This window comes from Camelus dromedarius, chromosome 23, assembly GCF_036321535.1.
Source record: "Camelus dromedarius isolate mCamDro1 chromosome 23, mCamDro1.pat, whole genome shotgun sequence".
Lineage (NCBI taxonomy): Eukaryota > Metazoa > Chordata > Mammalia > Artiodactyla > Camelidae > Camelus > Camelus dromedarius.
Genome location: NC_087458.1, coordinates 8,548,160 through 8,564,855, shown reverse-complemented (window position 1 = coordinate 8,564,855; position 16,696 = coordinate 8,548,160). Strand labels below are relative to the sequence as shown.

The window sequence follows — 16,696 nt, the reverse complement described above, 5'->3', positions numbered from 1 at the left end:
ACCAGGCTTGAAGTTCTGCCCCTTGGAAGGATTTTCTTCATCGCTTTCCTCCAGGAACAATCCTAGTTGGGGTTGAAAGGCTATAGCAGCCGACTTCCAGTGAATTCCAACATTTTGTCCAAAGTCATCAAGAAACAAGCCTTGGTTTTTCTTCTTGAGTTAACTAGTTATAAAGATTTCTAGGTGAGGCCATAGGTGTGGATGAGAGAGAGGAGGGGAGGAGGCAGAAGCTGGGGCCACAGCAGTGTAAGCTCCCTGCTCATACAAGCTGCTTATGCCTCCCCGAGCCTTGTCTTTCCTTTCTTGTACATTTCCTCTTGAGGACGGATTGCTGCTGTGCATGTACAACCTTATGATTAGATGACATTTAGCTCATGATGAGAAGTTCAGTTGTGTGGTCACTGGATGTCCCATGGTTAAGCATTCCAACAAATTGGATGCTGCTTCTCAAAAGAAGAGCAGTTATCTCCAGGAGAGAGTACGGTTTTGCTCAAAAATCCTAGAATCCTATGCTGGAAGTCTCCTCTCCTAGTTCCCCAGATGCTCCATACGGCATCCACATGGGTCATGGTCACTTGAGGCCACATCAGATATGCTGGGTCATACACCTCACCCCACGTGGTGGAGCAGCTTCCACGGCAACGTGGACTTGTTGAAAAGCCTTCTCTTGCCCTAAGCCTCACTTAAAACTGACATCTGGGCTGCTCAGTAAGTGGGTCAGAGCAGTACACTGAAATAATGAATGCATTACCTCCAAAATCCCCCAAAATCTACCAAGTATTTTGCCTCCTCTTTAGTAATAAGGGTGTGCAAGGTGCAGAAATTTGTTTTGACTTTGGTGATATCCTAAAGTGGGGGTAATATCATCTAATTTAGAGCAGCTTTGTGAGGGGAACATGAGCTACTTGGTCCAACATATAACATTTGGTAAGTGATGATAATTCTGTTTATTATTGTTACTGTATTTGGCATTTAAGCACCACTGCTTAGAGAAGTCCTTTTCAGACTTCTAAAATTTTTTCTTCCTCTGCTCCTCACCTTTTCTTCCTCTGCTCCTCTGCACACCACAATCAGCAGAGTCAGAAAGGGCTAGAGATAACATCTGAAGTAGCCATAACTTTATTAATAGCCCTTCATAAAAATCGGCCATCAAATTCAAGATATTAGCTTATATCGCTACTATAAAAAAATTAATAAACAGAACCCTCAGTTCAATAGAGTTGGGAGGCCAGCAGGGGGAGCTCTCATGCCCAGTGATGATAGCAGAGGCCAACAGAAGAAAGATTCCTTTCCTGGCAGGGATTCAGCAAATAAAAAGCCATGGACTGTTTATTACAGCCCATCCAACTTCCTTCTCCCCTCTATAAAAGTATTCTTCTTCCCTTGACCTGTGAGGACTTGCATGTGGCTCGTCACATTTGTAGACCTTGAACTGCAATTCTTTGCTGATTCCAAATTAACCCATCTTTGCTGGAGAAATAACTGGCAGCCTATTTGTGTCAGGTCGACAGTACAAACAGCTGTTACGTGGCTGAATCATTTTATATGTAGCAATATGTTTCTGTGAAGTCCTATACTGTTTTTTTAAACAGCTTTTAGCAAGAAAAGGCAAGAATCTCCTTTGTCCGTCCAACTTGCTGTATATATTTGTGTGAATGTGCATTCAGGGCAGGGGTATGAGGAAGGATGGGGTGGGGGAACAATAACTTTCATCCCCAAGAGGATAACAGGTCTTTGGGTACCTAAGTACCAAATCCTTCATAATCCTAGAAAGAATACATAGGTTTTTATGGATTTCTGTGGGCTAAGACCTTCCCAATGGACAATTTAATCTTTACTTTCCAGAAGGGAATGAATACTTTGAGTTCAGAAGGCAAAGGCAGTGGTAGGTGAGCCTGGAATGAGACTTAGGGGAAGAAAAAGAAACAGAGGCGTTGGGTCAAGGAGGGAGGTAGTCTTCTGCTCCTGAATAGATGGCACTCCTGCGTGTCTCCCTTACCTTGTTTCCCAGATCTGTCTGTATCCCACGAAGTCCTAGGGTCAATCACCTGTAGACGCTGCCACTGGGAGGGGCATTTTGAATGTGTCAAGCAGTGGTGGCTAAAACAGAGGACCTGCCCCAGAGGTACTTATGCTAAGGAAGCCCTCCTGCCACGGGACTAATATCATTGTTACCCATGGGCTCCCAAGCCCCGAACACCTCTTACCTGCAGAGCTACGAGCAGGTAGGTTTTGTGGGAAAAGTGGGGGCAAGATATCAACAGGCAGATGGAGGAGGGAAAATCAAGGAGTGAATTGAGTGTCTGCTGTCTGTTGCAGACTGGCTGATTCTCCAGGTCCCATATTTTATCTTTGAAGGAGATAGAGTGATTCTGAGATGCTGGGGGAGGGAGGAGGGGAACTGAATGAAATGAATTATCACAAAGATAGGAAAAAATTTGCTGCTTTTACAAGGAACTCAAGCTTCATCATACCAAAAGCAGTCTCCAGCGACAACGACTGGAGAATGGGGAAGGTTATGTATCCCTATGGGAAGGAACTTCCAACCTGGTAAGGATCAAAGTTCAAGGTAATGGCTACACGCCAGGTTTAGCAGGGCTGGATGCAAACAAGGCTTGTCAAGGAGCAGAGAGGCGGAGGATGTGCTCATCAAGCTCCCCTAGAAAGCCATGGGTAGAAGCTGTGATAATTCAGCTGTGTCAGGGAGATGGGTGGTAATTCCGCTGACTTGGTTCTGTGAGACCTGCCTGATGGTGCTGAGAACACAGATAGGTCTCTCCAGGTGCTCTGGGCCTCCCTGCCCTGGGATTATGTTCGTTCTTCTCTCTAGAGCTGTTTCCACCTCCTGTGCTGATAATAACACTCTCTGGTCCACCAAGCAGAGTCCAGTTACCCTGACCTCTGAGACTCGGCTCTCTCGGCAGAGGTCAGTTGCCCAACTTCAATTTAACTTCTTCAGAGATGTCTGGGACCTGGGGCTATGCTGGAGTGGCTCCCTGAAGCTCCAGCTGTCAGTGGGCAGATGGAGAAAAGACTCAGGGGCTTACTGGTACAAGGCACAGTGACTTCCTTTGTCTGGAAATGGAGCCAGCGATCCCAAATTCATGTGTGGAGTGAGTTTTGGTGAAAAGGGTCGTTGGGGATGGAAAAAGGGCATTAGTCAGACCTTAGTTCCTTCTTGTCCTATCAGATGGGAGTCGGGGTCTGTTCCAGAGAGATCCTGATGCTCCCTGAGCTCCTCTCATTTCTAATAATGCTTTGGGACTGGAATGGTTATCAGGAGACCTCAAGAATTATGAAACTTCAGAGTGTTCACCACCTTCCTCTTAACTGTACCTTTCCCATTGTAAAACCATCACATATATACTGGGTGCCTCTAATTATGCTGTAGAGGTTGTGTGGGATACACATGGTATGTGACGCGTGTCCACTATGGGCAGGGAGCTGACATTCAGCTAGAGAATAGCCTGGTACCAAATCCAACACAAAATAGGGATTAAGAGAACAGAGAGACTCATTTTAGAGAAGATGGTATTGAAGCAGGATGTCTTGAGGTAGGTCTGAAAAAGGGGACAGAAGCAAAATATCATCTTGTGTGATGTCCCTTTAAAGGAAAGCTAATATTTTCCATTGTCCGTAGTTTTCAACACAGGACTTTTCCACACACTGTTGTTAAGCACATGCACAAGTATTTTTACCTGGGGTTGTCCATCCTGGCCTCTGAGGGATACCAGGCTCCTGAAGTGAGCACATGACAAGCTGGGGAACCACATGTGACTGCAGGCTGGGAAGTGAGGCTCTGGCTTCCCACAGAAATATACTCAGAATTTCTGAGTCTATACCCATCATCCTCTGTTTTCACTCTGCAAAGATCTGTTTTCTGGTCTTGCTTGAAATTTTCCAACTCATCTGCTATCACTTTTAGGGTGACAACAACCACTTCAGCCCTGATGTTCCCCAGAGTCGGGTGTCCCCTGCTGTCTCCTGTTCACACAGGGATCCCTGTATCTTGTGTCTCCATGGAAACTCTGCACCCAGGGCAGGCAGCTGATTGAAGCGGAAGATGCTGGTCCTTGTCTGCTCTGTGGCTGAAGGCACAAGGAACATCTCATTCTCCTGGCACAGAGAGGACACAAAGGAGAGTCTGGGGAGGAAAACTTGGTGTTTCCAGAGGACGGCTGGAAATCCCTGCTCTGAGGGAGAAGCAGCCCGGGGGCTGCACTGTACAGCTGACCACAGCTATGGCCTCATCTAGAGTGAGGCAGTGAACGTCACTGTGAGAAGTGAGTCCCACCCTCCCACAGTTCAGCCGGAGGCTCACAGACAGGGCTCAGGGTTCCTGCATAGGGCCATGAGAACACTTTAAGATGGCCATAGGATCCAGAACTATGAAAAGCTCATTCTTTTCTGATAAAGGCAGACCTTCTAAAATAAGTAGCTGCTCTAGCAAGCTACGAATTTGGTAGAAAAAAATAAGCAAATAGTAAGATGAAAAGAGATGAACGACCATAATTGCAGTCAACAAGCCAGAGAAAGGCTTCCTAGAACTGATTCTAACAGCTCTGGAGTAAAGGTCTCTACCCTTGTTCTGCCCAGAACGGTGGCCGCTAGTCCATTTAGCTTTTTACATTCAAATTAATGGAAATAAAAATTCATTCACACTAGTCCCATCTCAAGTGCACAACAGCCATGTGTGGGTAGTGTCTACCACAATAGACTGCACAGGTATAGAGCATTTCCATCGTTGCAGAGAGTTCTGTTGGTCAGCTCTGCTCTAAGGATTAAATCTGGAATGTGGGGACACTGAGATTTGAGAGGTGTGTTTGGGGATGTGTTATGCTGAGTATATGCAAGGGGAGGTCATGAACTGTCAAGCAGAAGGGACCCTCTCTGATGGCCCACTGTCTCCCTTAGGCCCAGTGTCTCGCCCTGTCCTCACCCTCAGAGCTCCTGGGGCCCAGGCTGTGGTGGGAGACGTGCTGGAGCTTCACTGTGACGCCCAGAGAGGCTCTCCCCCAATCCTGTACTGGCTTTATCATCACCCTGGGGAATAGCTTGGCCCCTTCTGGAGAAGGAGCATTCTCTTCTAAACCTTTTTAAAGAAAATTTTATTTTATATTGAAGTGTGGTTGATTTACAATGTTAGTTTCAGGTGTACAGCAAAGCAATTCAGTTATACACATACATACATATATATATATATTTTCAGATTCTTTTCCATGATATGTTATTATAAGAAATTGAATGTAGTTCCCTGTGCTATACAGTAGGTCCTTGCTGTTTATCTATTTTATATATAGTAGTTAGAATCTGCAAATCTCGAACTCGCAATTTATCCCTTTCCGCCCCTTTTCCCGCTTGGTAACCATAAATATGTTTTCTATGTCTGTGAGTTTTGTTTCTATTTTGTAAATAGGTTCATTTGTGTTATTTTTTAAGATTCCACATGTAAGTGACATCGTATGGTATTTTTCTGTCTCCTTCTGGCTTACTTCACTTAGAATGATAATGTCCAGGTCCATCTATGTTGCTTCAGATGGCTTTATTTTATTCTTCATTATGGCTGAGTAGTATTCCATTGTGTGTATATACCACAACTTCTTTATCCAGTCATCTGTGGGTGGATATTTAGGTAGTATCCATGTGTTGGTTATTGTAAATAGTATTGCTATGAGCACTGGGGTGCGTGTGTCTTTTTGAATTAGAGTTCCCTCTGGATATATGCCCAGGAGTGGGATTGCTGGATCATATGGTAACTCTATTTTTAGTTTTTTAAGGAATCTCCATACTGTGGAGGAGGAGCATTCTTGAACTGTTCTCTGACCACAGAACATTCTGGAAACTACTGTGTCAGGTCAACAATGGCCTGGGGGCTCAGCACAGTGAGGCAGTGCTATCCAGTGTCATTCGTGGGTTGCCTGAGGCTGGGCTATGAGCTCTCCTTCCAGAGGACAGACTCCAAGCCTGTCTATGAGAAAGGGCATTTGGTTAAAACTGGAGTTCTTTTAATTCAAAAAGACACATGCACCCCAATGTTCGTAGCAGCATTATATATATATATATATAAACTGAGGTTGCTAAGTGACTGGAGATTGTGAAAGTTAGCAGCTGGCCTCACACTTGCCTAACAGGGATGGACTACACTCCTGGTCATTGGACAAATAACTGAACATCTACTTAACTGTTTCAAACTAAGACAAAACTCACTGGGACCCCTGCCCCATCACCCCCCACCTCACACCCACCTCCCCTGCAGGATCTGCAGGATTCCAGCCTGCGCCTCGGACCTCTGAGCGTCACACACAGAAAGGCCTCTCTCCTCAGAGCCTGCAGAGGACAAGTCACCTTCTGGCTGCAGGTACTGGGGGCGCTTCTTGGTTTCCTGGCAACGGCTGCTCTACTTTTTTTTTTACCTAAGGTTCCAGAGGAAGTCAGATTTGTAACTTCTGCTTTTACTCTTTGTTACTCTATCATTGATAATTACCAAAAGTGCTACTTTTGTGGATCAGGTAGCATACACATATCTGGAAGCTGTCAACCGGGGGTGGGGCTGTCAGTTAAAGTAATTCAACCCTCCAAGAAAGTGCTTTACATATGTGAAGTCAAGTGAGACTGATTGCACATTCTTTCGTACAACAGCTATCAGAAACGATCTCCATAAAGATGCATTAACAGAAGAAATACAACAGGGAGCTAGATTTTATTTTTATTTTATTTTGTATTTTAAAATTAATTAATTTATTTTTAATTGAAGTATAGTCAGTTTACAATGTTGTGTCAATTTCTGGTGTACAGCATAATGTTTCAGTCATACATATACATACATACATTCCTTTTCATATTCTTTTTCATTATAGGTTACTGCAAGATACTGAATATAGTTCCCTGTACTCTACAGTAGGACCTTGTTGTTTATCTGTTTTGTATATAGTAGTTAGTGTCTGCAAATCATGAACTCCCAGTTTATCCCTTCCCACTCCCCTCCCCTCTGGTAACCATAAGTTTGTTTCCTTGTCTATGAGTCTCTTTCTATTTTGTAAATAAGTCCATTTGTTTTTGCTTTTCTTAGATTCCATATATAAGTGATATCATATGGTATTTGTCTTTTTCTTTCTGGCTTACTTTACTTAGAATGACAATCTCCAGGTCCAACCATGTTGCAACAAATGGCATTATTTCATTCTTTTTTATGACTGAGTAATATTCCATAGTATACATACACCACATCTTCTTTATCCAGTTACCTGTTAATGGACATTTACGTTGTTTCCATGTCTTGGGTATTGTAAATAGTGCTGCTATGAACATTGGGGTGCATGTGTCTTTTCAAATTAGAGTTCCCTCCAGATACATGCCCAGGAGTGGGATTGCTGGATCTTATGGTTATTTTGGTTTTTTGAGGAATCTCCATACTGATTTCTATAGTGGCTGCACCAAACTGCATCCCCACCAACAGTGTAGGAGTGTTTTCCAGCATTTGTCATTAGTGGACTCATTGTTCACGTATGGCAATGGTCAGTGATGTTCTTAGGTCAGGGCTGCAGGTAAGGACAGGGGTAGGGAAAGGACCAATGAGGTGAGGCTTGTAAGGATGTCCTTGACATCTCAGGTCCTGCTGAGACTCATTTGAGGTTGTCAAGGTAAGAATGAAGCATGTGATCAGAAAAAGTGCCTCTGTGAGTCCTTGGCCACCACCTTCTGTCTAACCTTGTCCCCTCTTGCAGTGAATCCAGTGTGTCTCGGTGTGGTTTATTCCCAGGTCTGGAGCACTTGTCAGAGACAGGAGGGCGCAGGTGAGCTTTGGGGCGGTGCTTCTGTCTTTGCCGGAGCTGATGGGGAAAGTGGGCTGCTGGGCCCAGCAGAGCTTTTCAGGGCAGTAACTTATGCCCCTTGGTACTGACAGCAATCATCACTCTGCACACAAGAGAACGTGGGTCTCCACTGATGGCTGTCTCCTTCAGAGCCCACTGCTGTCGTGTCTCCTGTCTTGGGAGAGAAGCTGAAACTCTGGGGGATGAAGTTTAAGGACTGGGCTGTAAGAAGCTTGTTGTCTTTCACTGCTCATAATTTTCTTATTCCCCCCACCACCTCACCCAGCAGAGCACTTGGAAACAACTCTGAAAGGCAAAGTAGGCCCATGTTCCTGGCTTTCCTCTTCTCAGGACTAATTCTCCCTAATGAAGCAAGTGTTCAATGCATTAGACACAGTGGGCCCCCCACAAAACGTTCATGAGCTTTTTCCTCCTCAGGGTTCCTCCATTGTCTATGACAAGTATAAGAAAGGACAGCCCCCCGCAGCCTCAGCTGAGCAGGTCTCAGCATGAAAGCAGCCTGAGAGGCACCTCCAGCAAGTCAGAACATGTCCTGTAAGCATGTCTTGACCCTGACTGAGGTCATCAGGGTCTTCTTGTACCCATCAGGATAACTGCGCACTTCTCTCCCGGGAGCCCCAGCCATTGTTTCCGGGAAAAGGAGAGTTATTTGCCAGGTCAACAAGAGCTAAGAAGTACCTCAATAAGGATGCTAGAGAAAGTCCTGTATCCATGACCGGCTCATGACGCAGACCCTGTGTTTCCTACAGGGACCAGTGGTTGCTGTGGGAGCCATCTTTCCAGTTCTCTGCATCGTTTCACCCTGGACTATCCCTGTTCCACTCTGAGGTGAAGTCAGAACAGCCCAGGGCCCTCAGCCAGGAGAGCCAGGCCACAGAAGGGACACAAGGGCAAGGGGACCCTTGTGAGTAGGAGCCGCCCGCAGTCTCCTGAGGACCGGCTGTGCCGTCAGCACCAGCACATGGTGAGCGGAAGCCAGAGCGCCTGGGGGAGGCTTTGCCACGAGCCTTGCATTTAATTGTGACAGAGGGCTCTCAACTTGGTAAGCAGTGGGAGGAGATGTCCCTGCCAAGTCCATGTCCCTGCCAGACATTGCGATCTGCCACCCCGTGAACCTTCTTGCCAGCATGAGCTTCAATTTCCCCAAACAACATTCTCAAACAGGGTCAACTGATTATCTTGCCCTCCTTGCCTCGGTCGCAGGAAACCAAGACCTGAACTTTCAACCGCTTTTACCGCCAGGCAGGGCCTTCCGGTTTGCATGTTGTGTTCTAATTCCACTCTTGGTTTTGTTTCACTCGTTGACCCCATTGCTTTACATTTAATCTTTCCACATTCATTTAAGTCTTGATTGTCGCATACATTTTTTATCATCTACCCTAGGAGGCTAGAATAAATCAATAAATTAAATATAATAATGTAGTGTAAGTAGTTCTTTTTTTTTTTTTTTTGGCACTGCAGGTTCTCACTTTGTTGTACCCACAGTAAATTTTTTTTCCCTCATTTAAAAAAATGGGAGTTGATTTACAAGGTTGTGTTAGTTTCTGATGTGCAATATAGTGATTCAGTTATACATATAAATATATACATATTCTTTTTCTCTTTTATTACAGGTTACTATAAATCAAGTAGTTACTACAAGTAAGTAGTTCTAAATGGAAAAAGGAAGCAAGTAGTGAAAAAACTCTTGTGATGACTCTCTGTATCAGTGGTATGCTGTCACATCCACCTGCCTTATCTGCATACTGCAGTAATACAGTCAGACTACACTGTACTACATTAAGGTAGTTTAATTACGTGAAAAACCACCTCAAAGCATTAAGTTCCCAGCTAAAGGGTTCCCTTTCTCACTCTGCATCCTCTACTCCCCATTTCTCCCCTCCAAAAAAAACCCAGATTAATTCTTAATACAGTTTCTAGGTTAACTTTCAACTTGACATATATTTAAAAAGAAAGAAAAAATAACTTTCTTAGGCAATTTGAGTGTGAATATTCTTTCCAGAATTCTTTTTTACATTTTTTTATTGAGTTATAGTCATTTTACAATGTTGTGTCAAATTCCAGTGTGGAACACAATTTTTCAGTTATACATGAACATACATATATTCATTGTCACACTCTTTTTCACTGTGAGCTACCACAAGATCTTGTATGTATTTCCCTGTGCTATACAGTATAATCTTGTTTATCTGTTCTACATTTTGAAATCCCAGTCTGTCCCTTCCCACCCCCTGCCCCCTTGACAACCACAAGTTTGTATTTAATGTCTATGAGTCTGTTTCTGTTTTGTATTTATGTTTTATTTTCGGTTTTTTTTAGATTCCACATATGAGTGATCTCATATGGTATTTTTCTTTCTCTTTCTGGCTTACTTCACTTAGAATGACATTCTCCAGGAACATCCATGTTGCTGCAAATGGCGTTATGTTGTCGGTTTTTACAGAATTGTTTTTTTACTACACTATCAGCTTGAATTTCATATCCATTTAATCCCTAGCTCTAGAGATTTCAAATAGTTATGAAATAAGGCTTTCACACCAGGAAATATAAAGTAATTGAGACAAATATAAATTTGCCTTTACGAAAGTTCACTGCACTGTCTCTGAAAGCAGACACCTGCCTCTTTCCTTCTTTTATGCCAAGTTTTTCAGAGTCCATGGTCGCCAAATACCGCAGACTGCCTCTCCTATCTTCCTCGTCCCCATCCCCACTTCTTACCATATACATCATCAGCCTCTTCTCTCTGGACTGCAGGAAAAATGTAAATCTTTGAAATGTTTCCAGGAACTTGTTTAGACAAAGAAGACAAGACATATATTTCAGAAATAAAAGGGAGTAAAGTAAATTCTAAACAGAGAAATGATGGGTCAAAACAGCCCCTGGTTGCTGCAGAAATAATAAAGATGTCATAGACAAAAGTAAGGTGGAAAAAAAGAAGAAAGGAAAACCTGACAAACTACCTCAGTTGAAGTCAAGACACGTGATGGTTAATCTTATTTGTCAACATGACTGGGCTCAGGGATGCCCAGATAGCTGGTAAGACATTAATTCTGGGTGTATCTGTGAAGGTGTTTCTGGAAGAGATTAGCATTTTGATCAGTAGACTGAGTAAAGAAGATCTAACCTCAGCAATGCAGGTGAGCATCATTCAAACTGCTGCGGGTCCTAATCGAACAACAAGGTGGAGAAAGGGCTTGAGCTGGGACATCTGTCTTCTCCTGCCTTCAGACACCAGCGCTCCTGGTTCTTGGCTTTCAGACTCAGATTGGTTACACTGTTGGCTCCCCCGGTCCTCAGGCTGTCAGATTTGGGCTACAACTACACCACTGGCTTTCCAGGGCCTCCAGCTTGCAGATAGCAGATCATGAGAATTTTGAACCTCCTTAATCATGTGAGTCAATCCCTCTTAATAAATCTCCTTTTGATATATCTATCTATATTCTATTGGTTTTGTTTTCCTGGAGAACCCTGACAAATACAAGGCACAAAGAACGATCTAGGTCAACCCAAAGAGGGCGTGTTTGGAATAAGAGCATCCGGAGTGCACCTAGCAGCATTTACCTGTGTGTTTGGAGCTGGCAGTGCTGAGAAGCACTCATCAGTAAGTTACAAACCAGAAAGAACTAGAAATAAGATGAGGGTCTGAGAATATCCGATTGACACAATGGTTAGGAAAGATATCTGCACAGACTTAACAATAACAAGATGAGGTTCACAAGGTATATTTGGGGCTGCGATCTTTCCCACTCTGTTTTTGGAAGAAAGGTGACATGACAGAACAAAAGGAGAACAAGATTGGTCACTGAAAGAATTTGAATCTCAGAAGTTCTGGACTCTGTATGTCCCAATCACAGATTTATTTGATGAATCAGTTAAAATATTTTCTAGACTCCCTGCTTTCTACAATGAAATGGAGGATTTTTGATTAAATGTGTTTTGTGGTCTATATAAAAACAATGCATTTGCTGGTGTCACTTACCCCAGTACAGAAGGATCGACTTCTACTTTCTCTCTCAATTTATACCATCACTAATGCCCACAAACCAACAATAACCCCAGTTCAGTTCTGGCAACCACATATATGCTGAGAATTTTTTTTTTAATTCTGGAGTTCTTCAAGGTAGGAACTCCACCCAGTTGCCAAGAACTAAAGTAAGGAGACAAGCTTAGGAAATCTTCCAACTATCTGAATTGAAGAAATGTCTTCTTAGGCTTGAGAGAGCATGATATTCAGAAGTAAATGAATTCATAGTGTCTTTTTTTTTTTTTTTTTTTTTTAGATTCCACATATGAGTGATATCATGTGGTACTTTTCCTTCTCTTTCTGGCTTATTTCACTTTGAATGACAATCTCTCAGTCCATCCATGTTGCTGAAAATGGCATTATTTTATTCTTTTTTATGGCAGAGAAGTATTCCATTGTATAAATATACCACATCTTCTTTATCCAGTCATCTATCTACGGACATTTCAGTTGGTTCCATGTCTTGGCTATTGCATATAGTGCTGCTGTGAATATTTTGGTGCATGTATCTTTTTACATTAGAGTTCCCTGCAGATATATACCCAGAAGTTGGATTGCTAGATCATATGGTAAGTTTATTTTTAGTTTTTTGAGGAATCTCCATACTGGCTTCCATAATGGCTACACCAAACTATATTCCCAGCAACAGTATAAGAGGGTTCCCTTTTCTCTACACCCTCTCCAGCATTTGTCATTTGTGGACTTTTGAATGATGGCCATTCTGACTGATTGTCACATTGCAATTGGCTATACTTCAATTTAAAAAAAAAAAGTAAATGGATGGATGGGGAAGGGAGAGAAGAAAGAGGTAGGACAAAGATTTTGTCCTACCCTCTCAAGCAGAACTCTTTGAAAATTGACGGTTCAGTGTTCTTCATCTCTTTGTGTACCCAACCATTTTTTTTCCCCCAACCATAACCCCTTCCATAATCTGGAGAGGATGCAAGAGGGGTTACTACAAAAGGAGTTCAAACTTTAGGGTCCCATAAGGAAGAATCTCTCTGTCAAAGAGGTAGAGTCTTTTATCATGCGGACCATGAGGAACCTATGAAGAGGGAGATTTTTTTCCACTTTCCTGAGATAAAGTCTCCTTCAGAATGCCTCCCCACTTGGCCTCCTGCCACTTTTGTCTTTCTCCTCCCTGACTTGCTCTACCAGATCCTAAAGCCAAGCCCTGAAAAATCTTTATCCTTCCCTATTTGTGCCCCTATTTTATCCCATCGTATCATACATTCATTCATCTAGTCTGTGTTTCGGCCACGTTACTTAATACTATATATTGACCAGAGGGGAAATGTAAAACTCCCACCATACTGGTGCTGGTTGACTCACATAGCATTTAAAGGTATTGTTTAAACCAGTTGTAATTTAGAACGCAAGAGATTTCACATAAAAATCTGTATTTGGGGCTTCTCTTAAGACGTTTGAAAATCAGATAATAACAGATCTTCAGACTTGGTAACAATATGCTGGAGTTGCTTTCAAATGGAGCGTGTGCTCTCCAATGGACCACGGTATCTGCCACTCCCTACTGCATCGTTGAATCTAAGCCAAGTGACAGCTACCATTTATTCTCTCAAAAGTCCAATTGTTTACTTACACTAGATTTAAAAGTGACTTTTTTTCTTTACCCATGTCTCTACCAAAAGCAGGAAAACAAAAGACAGAACTAGAAGAACTTGTGGCTTCAAGAAGAAAAGTAGAGGTCATTTCCTTGTAAAAGTGAAAAGTATACCCATATATATGCAAATAAAGTGTGTCCTTTTTGATTAAATACAAATAAAGGTGTCATTATAAAGCAAATTATGACAGGCTAGAGGAAGATGCATGTTGAAGAACTTAAGAACTAAAAAATAAAGAACTGAACTTTAAAGAGGGCTTTGTTTTAGTATTCATAAATTAAATGTTACCACTATGAAATGTAGTTACGTGCTCAGTGAAAAACAAAAAGTTTTCCAAGTAGAAAAACTTTCACAGAGAGTAAATCTATAAAAGAATGTCAACTGAGGGCAAAAATATCATGTTTCCTGAAGAGAATCAAGCATTGGCAAACAAGTCTGGGAAGTTGAAAATGCGGTTTAGGAGCTGAAAGGCTAAGTGAGTGAAAGTTTTAACTAATTCATGGTGCTTCCTAGAGCAGTTTATAAAAATATAAATATATATGCTACCCCCTGGAATAACAATATTTCTTTCAATATCATTAAGAATTGGGATGGGACTAAAACCTCTGGTATTGATGCTAATAGTGCATTAAGAAAAGTTGTATCAGATAGTAACTCTGTGTAGCAAACCATCCTAAAACTTAATGGCTTAAGTCAACATCCTTTTGTTTCTCTTCTGACTTGGCCATGTGTTAACATGGCTTGGGTTTATCTCGACAGCTGCTCTGTCCTGAGCAGTGCTGAACTGTTACTGACTGGACTCACTTGTACATCTCTGCTGTCAGTTAATAGTTGAGTTTGGGCTGCCTGGTTTATGGGGAAGCCGTGAAGGCAGAAGCAGGCAAAACCTCCTGAGACATTCAGAACTTTCACATCATTGCTGCTGCCACTCTTTGTTGGCCAAAAGAAGATGCAAGGCCAGACCATATTCAAGAGGTAAAGAAATAGATTCCTTCTTTTTTATGAGAGAGGCTACAGCGTCACGTTGTAAGGTCACAGGTGCAGAGTGAGGAAGAATTTGTGGTCCCTTTTTGCATCTACCACAAGTCTTGAAGTGTTTATAGCCTGGACATAATTAGCAAGGAAAATATAAATGTGCACTTCCAGTAGTCAGTACTGATGTTGAACTTGTTACGAAATGTGAATTCAAGATGGCAATGTTTTGCAGTGATAGGGAACTTAATTCTGTCACCACATTCTTCATGAGAAATCACTCTGTGCTAAAAGAACGCATCTTGAACTCAGCAATTAAAACTCTGAGCTGGATAAATTCCTGAGATTGTAAGAATAGAGGGGTTAGTACTTTACTTGATGAGTAAGATGCAGAGGATGTTGGTCATCTTTGCATGACTTTTAGGCGGCTTACTTGAGACAGGGCACCAAAGAGAACTGAAAGAAAATAACTTGTCCATGTCATCGCCCTCAGCTCTCCATCAAAGATTAGATTGAATATTTGGCCTTTTTAGTAGATAACACGATCCGAAGGTTTCAAAGTTTTTAAAACTGGATGTTATGTTGCACATATAATATGAAATACAAATTCTGATACTGATTTCTTGATGCAGAATTAAAAATGCCAGGTTTCTAGTCCCCAGTTTAGAAATAATAAATAGTGAAAGAAAAAAACTATTTAATGATGTCTGCATTCCAAGCTGTATTTTTCAAACTTGGATTTAAAGTGTAATCTCCAATGTCACACATGCTTGTATTATGTTACATACATATCCAATTGTTTGGTAAAGTAATTGAACTTTTATTGCATTATGGCAGTTGGTTTTTCCTCACACCTCACTTTCTTCACTCTACATTGCCTGCCCAGCTTCCATAAGCTTTGAATTCACATCCCTTGAAATAGGCTAAGTCAGGTTAAAACTGATGCCAAGGGCACCAATCTTTGAAAAGCAATTAAAACAGAGTAAATCAGTAAAATGTAAACTTGCCAGACTCCTATAAAGTAGAGAGCACCCTCCCATGTAATTTTTTTTAAAATATACCTCTCTAGAATAGCCTCCTGTCTATCAAAGTTTTTGAGATGTGCATTCCCAGCTAAAAATGGGTAGTTATAGACAATATTTAGAACCAAATGCATAGTTTAATGCTGTTTACCAGTGATGGGTGATTTTACTTTCATATCTAAATTTTAAATTCTTTAATCTACAGCCTCCCAGTGACTTGCCTGGTTTGGAAAATTACAAAATCTAGCTAAAAAGTTATGGTTTTAAAATTTTTATTTTGATGATTCTTCTTCGAAATGCTTTGGCCACTGGAAGTGAAGTTGTACGAAATTCAATTTCTACATATAAAAAATCAATGGAAAACAGTATCTCACTTCCCCTTCCAAATAAATGTCAGGTGCCTCTTAAACATTTGCAGGGTTCAAGACAAGAGTACAAATGGAAGCCTTCCTTGTATATATCTGGAGGTTTAAGAATTATAAATCAATCTAGTAAACTAATATGATTTCTCTTACCATTTTGACAAATATACCTTTATAATAACCTGGTAGTCTAAGTTCAAATATAAAATTCTTATATCTTTGGAATTCCATGCTGGATCACAGCATCATAAGAAATGCAAGCTCTGGTCACATGTCCCAACCCTGCAACTTTCTCCTTCTCTCCTGCCCCCAGCTCTACCACACAGCAACATCCATGTGGACAAATCAGCCTGCATGTCCAAGCTTCTTACACATCCCACACACAGTGGTACCTTTATCATCCCTCTGAAAGAAAACAAGCAAATGTGGTAAAATTTTAATAACTGATGTATCTAAGTGAAAAGTACACTCATTGTATTATTTTTCATTGTGTTATTTTTACTATTTTTCTAAATGTTTAAAATTTTTCAAAATAAAAATGTAGAAAAAAAGGTTTTGATACTAAAAAAAAAAAAAAAAAAGTCTCAGAGCAGCAAAGTGGATCTGCCTTGACCTGTGTACCTTGTAGGTGATGAAGCAAACTCATAGCCAGACCTTAGATTTCACATCTGCTGTTCATTCCACACCCTTTGCCACATCTATGTGTCTGAATCTGGGTTAGAGGGCACTGAGGACCTGTGCTTCTGTTCTCATTTGGAGTTTTTGAGCAAAAAGATCTGTGTTCATGAAGATGGAGGAACTCCTACTTAGAATAAGCAACCATCTCAGAAAATCTCTAAAACCAATGGCAACGTCTTTTGCT

General features: G+C 41.7%; 1 long non-coding RNA gene across 2 annotated transcripts in view; it reads right to left on the bottom strand.

Annotated features, from left to right (window-relative positions):
* Positions 1 to 15,737: 15,737 nt before the first annotated feature.
* The window catches only part of LOC135318986 (uncharacterized), a 34,619-nt gene continuing 33,660 nt past the window's right edge, over positions 15,738 to 16,696 (bottom strand). For both annotated transcript variants that reach the window (XR_010377500.1, XR_010377499.1), the window contains exon 4: positions 15,738 to 16,239. This is a non-coding gene — a long non-coding RNA (uncharacterized LOC135318986). The remainder of the gene's footprint in view (positions 16,240 to 16,696) is intronic.